This window comes from Schistocerca gregaria, chromosome 3 (genome assembly GCF_023897955.1).
Source record: "Schistocerca gregaria isolate iqSchGreg1 chromosome 3, iqSchGreg1.2, whole genome shotgun sequence".
Lineage (NCBI taxonomy): Eukaryota > Metazoa > Arthropoda > Insecta > Orthoptera > Acrididae > Schistocerca > Schistocerca gregaria.
Genome location: NC_064922.1, coordinates 502,877,976 through 502,882,587, shown reverse-complemented (window position 1 = coordinate 502,882,587; position 4,612 = coordinate 502,877,976). Strand labels below are relative to the sequence as shown.

Genomic DNA, 4,612 nt, shown 5'->3' with positions numbered 1-4,612 from the left:
GTTGCCCTCTATGGTTGCCGTACGCGGTCGCCCTACCTTTCCAGCACGTTCATCCGTCACGTTCCCAGTCCGTTGAAATTTTTCAAACAGATCGTTTATTGTATCGCTTTTCGGTCCTTTGGTTACATTAAACCTCCGTTGAAAACTTCGTCTTATTGCAACAACACTGTGTTCTAGGCGGTGGAATTCCAACACCAGAAAAATCCTCTGTTCTAAGGAATAAACCATGTTGTCCACAGCATACTTGCACGTTGTGAACAGCACCCGCTTACAGCAGAAAGACGACGTACAGAATGGCGCACCCACAGACTGCGTTGTCTTCTATATCTTTCACATCACTTGCAGCGCCATCTGTTGTTGAAAATTGTAACTACTGTAATTTCGAAAGTTTGTCGGCCTGAAAATGTACTGTTGTCCCAAGCATATTGCAACAAACTGTGTATTTCTATCGCTGCTCGTTTAGTTTTTATTGCCGTTTCATATACACCGGTCATTTTTGAAACTCCCTGTATGATACTCCGTGGCCCAGTGCGCAAGCCGCTATCCTCTCCAACACAGCATCAGCAATAGTGGCCTTCCCTCTGCCTCGATCTCCGTAGTCAGTTTGATGTTACCAAATAGGGAATTTGCACACGACAGGAAGTCTTGGAGTTTGTCTCTTCCGTGGGCCAGATGACGAACAGACGTCCACATACCGGAACAGCAAGTAGATTTCTACATCAATGACTAAAGTCAGTAGATTTTTCTCTTTAACAACAACTTTAAAGACAGCAAGCTGTTGAAACGAAATTTCAAGTTCCGAAATTTTCTATTCACAGCCAGTGTCACTTTATGCAACTTTATGATGTCACAGTGTAAAAGTTCTTAATTATGATGATGTAGTCGTTATCATTCCGTTGTTAGAGTTATAGTTATAACAAAGGGTTGCTCACATCCTTCGATACGATTCTCGCGTTCATCGTGACACGTTTTACTTCATGTGGAATTGTTACAGTGATGGATGACACACGTTTGATTATTTTTGTTATTCTTTCTGTTAATTTAACTATACTTCTGAGGAATGACTTCTTACAGTTTTTCATTATATTGATATAATCTATTTCTGTCTCGTACAAAACCGATTATTTTGGTTCTTATGATTTTCAGCATAGCAACAATATTTGGAAGCAATAGATCTTGTTATAAGACTGAACTGGTTCATTTAGCTTATCATCATTTTAAACAAGTATTTCTGAGTTCCGATCTATTTCGTTAAAATCCTTAATTTATGCAAGCTGTTAGGCGGTAAAAATTACTAAAACCTGTTATGAATTCTTATGACACATTTGCATAGACGTCTGCCGGAGCGGAGGACAATCTGATACTGTCATTAGTCATACGTGGCAAGCATTTCACGGACTGTATCGTTAAGTTGTTCCTCTAAGATTCCATCTAGTATTGCAAGTGTTCCTTGTACTTCTCAAAGAAGCTTGCTGAAGATAATGAACCGAACTAATGCTGATGAAATGAATTAAGATGCAGTTACATTAAATGCTGCTGGTAACCGACTAGAATGCTGAGCCACCTATTGAAAGAATACGTAATGAAGGCTGCGAACTTTTGCTAGATCGGCACTCGGGAATGGAATTCCTATATTTTTCGAATGGCTGCCTTAACAATTAGGCTCTCTGACGAAGTGAAGATAAGCCGAATGCTCGAGATGAGCAATAACTTCGGGTTCGATGCCCAATCAGAGACAGATTTTCGATGTGCACTTCTTATGAACTAGATGCAACCTTTCAGCAAATATGTCATGAAACATAGTGGACGATGACAATAGTTTTTCAGTGCGGAAATGTGACTTGCTTTCACAGATTATGGAGCTACATGCGAATAAAACCCTTCAATTTGGGATTTCCGCGGGTAATTTGGTAAACCCTGTCGTTTATTTGGATACACTGGAAAATATCTGACTAGAGCACAACATGCCTTCGAACAGAATGCCCAGTGCAACCTAGGACAAAGACAGCTCGACGCCAGCGAAAGTTAGATGTGAGCGGCCCTTAACGTAATACACACAAAGAGGTTACAAAATTCATGGGCTACCTCCTGATATTGCGTCTGACCTCCTTTCGCCCGACGTAGTGCAGAAACACGGCGTGGTATAGAGTCAGCAAGTCGTTTGAAGTCCTCAGCGGAAATATTGAGTCATGCTGCCTCTTTAGCTGACCGTAATTGGGAAAATGTTGCAAGCGCAGGATTTTGTGCATTATATGACATATAGATTACGTACCATAAATGATCGATTGAATTCATGTCCGGCGATCTAGGTGACTAAATAATTCACTCAAGTTGTTCAGAATGTTCTACACACCAATCGCGAACAACTGTAGCCGGCTACAATGGCGCATTGGCGTTCATAAGAATTCCACAGCTGTTTGCGGAAATGAAGTCCGTGAATGGTTGAAAATAGTCTCCAAGTAGCCGAACATAACAGTATCGGTTCAGTTGGACCAAAGGACCCAGTCTATTCCATACAAACAGCCCACACCAGTATAGAGCTGATACTTGGGATTTACTTTAATTAAGGAAACCGTGGGACGGAGGACCACCAATACAACTTTTTTTTTCACACGATCTGTTTGAAACTTACTGGCAGAATAAAACTGTTAAGGAAACCGTGGGACGGAGGACCACCAATGTAACTTTTTTTTCACACGATCTGTTTGAAACTTACTGGCAGATCAGAACAGTATGCCCGACCGAGACTCGAACTCGGGACCTTTGCCTTTCGTGGGCAAGTGCTCTACCAACTGAGCTACCGAAGCACGACTTACACCCTATACTCACAGCTTTACTTCTGCCAGTACCTCGTCTCCTACCTTCCAAAGTTTGGAAGGTAGGAGACGAGGTACTGGCAGAAGTAAAGCTGTGAGTAGAGGGCGTGAGTCGTGCTTCGGTAGCTCAGTTGGTAGAGCACTTGCCCGCGAAAGGCAAAGGTCCCGAGTTCAGGTCTCGGGGGGGCACACAGTTTTATTCTGCCAGGAAGTTTCATATCAGCGCACACTCCGCTGCAGAGTGAAAATCTCATTCTGGACGATCTGTTTATTTAACAATACATAAACTCTGTTTTACAGATAATCAAAGCATTTAACCATAAATTTTCTTTAACAAAATTAACAAATTTGCCAAATTTTTGACCTTAATCCTTAAGTTGAATAAGTTTTTAATCCTTGGTCAAAAATTTGAAGTGCTCTATTGGAAAACAGCAAACAATATGACAATGATTAGAAGGCGGCCGGACTTGCAGCCCGCTCGTTATCGGGTGAAACAACGGTGTTTACTACCGCGCTGGACACACTCTGTCTCATAAAATGCCCTTCTGCAACACATGAAAACTATATAAGCACCACTGATGACAAGAGTGATTCAATTACTCAAAACAGTTTGCTTAACTTTTAATTTGAAAACTGTATGTCGAAAGGTTCCGGGTTAAGATGCGCACCTGTGCTTAAAGGTTAAACAGATTAGCAAAAAATATGACAATGATAAGGCTTACTTGAAAGCAACCAACCTCTTAATTTCAATCGGCAACCAAGGTGCGACTGGACCCAAACCCGTCCCTTCTGACAAATTCATTTTGACTAAAGCCTTGGTGACAGTTGGCTGTAAATATTTTCAAAGTTAAACTGATTGTTAGTTATTAAGACAGCTATGAAGTAACGTCTTAAAACATTGCTTGTGAACACTTATTACAAGAGAACTAACTCGGCAGAACCACAATATCCAGCTACAATACACCATTAATGACCCTGTCTTTCAAACACAGAAACGAACAGCTTAGTACAACAGGTTGTTCAGTCTATAACTAATGACTGAGAAACGCAATTACAATCAACTTTGTTTAACGGCAACCTGTGCCTTAGTACAGTTGTTCTGGCTGTTTTTACGACCAAGAGCTAATTAACTAGAACAGTAATGATCGGGTACAGACCAGAAAGGAAAGGCATTATAATAGCGGGACAAATTTTCAAACGACAACTAGTGTCTTAGTACAATACTATTGCCTGTATCTACGACCGAGTACAACTCTGAGGGTCGGGTACAAACCAGAAAATAATAAGGAGTGCAGGTAGACAATGAAACAAATCACCAAGAGGATTACAGAATATTACTCCCCTTTACAGCGAGCATTTCCATGGATCCACGTTGCGCCGCATTCGTTACTGAGTGGTGCCGATGAGAGCCAGGTAGAAGACGGCAGCCAGGCCACGAGCGGTCGTCAGACACGAATGTTGCCAACCAGCCTACGGGATGTCGGCCTGCTGCGTTTAGTCGACGCTGACCCCGGTGAAGTACTTCGGTATCTTCGCTCTGCGCAGGCCCTCCTTGCACAGGTAGTGGCTTTGGCCGCTCGGACCTCGTGACCACCTCTTGCAGCTACGCTACCGCCAATCCCCAAACTCTGTGCTTCTCTCTCGGGCCAGCGAACCTCGTATATATCTCGGCAAGGTTCAAGTGGTTCAAATGGCTCTGAGTACTATGGGACTTAACTTCTGAGGTCATAAGTATCCTAGAACTTAGAACTACGTAAACCTAACTAATCTAAGGATATCGTACACATCCATGCCCG

The 4,612-nt window shown here is 42.3% G+C and overlaps 1 non-coding gene across 1 annotated transcript; it reads right to left on the bottom strand.

Moving 5' to 3' along the window:
- Positions 1-2,733: 2,733 nt before the first annotated feature.
- On the bottom strand, positions 2,734-2,808 carry Trnas-cga (transfer RNA serine (anticodon CGA)). Its single transcript has one exon. It is a non-coding gene; the product is annotated as a tRNA-Ser (tRNA).
- Positions 2,809-4,612: the final 1,804 nt, after the last annotated feature.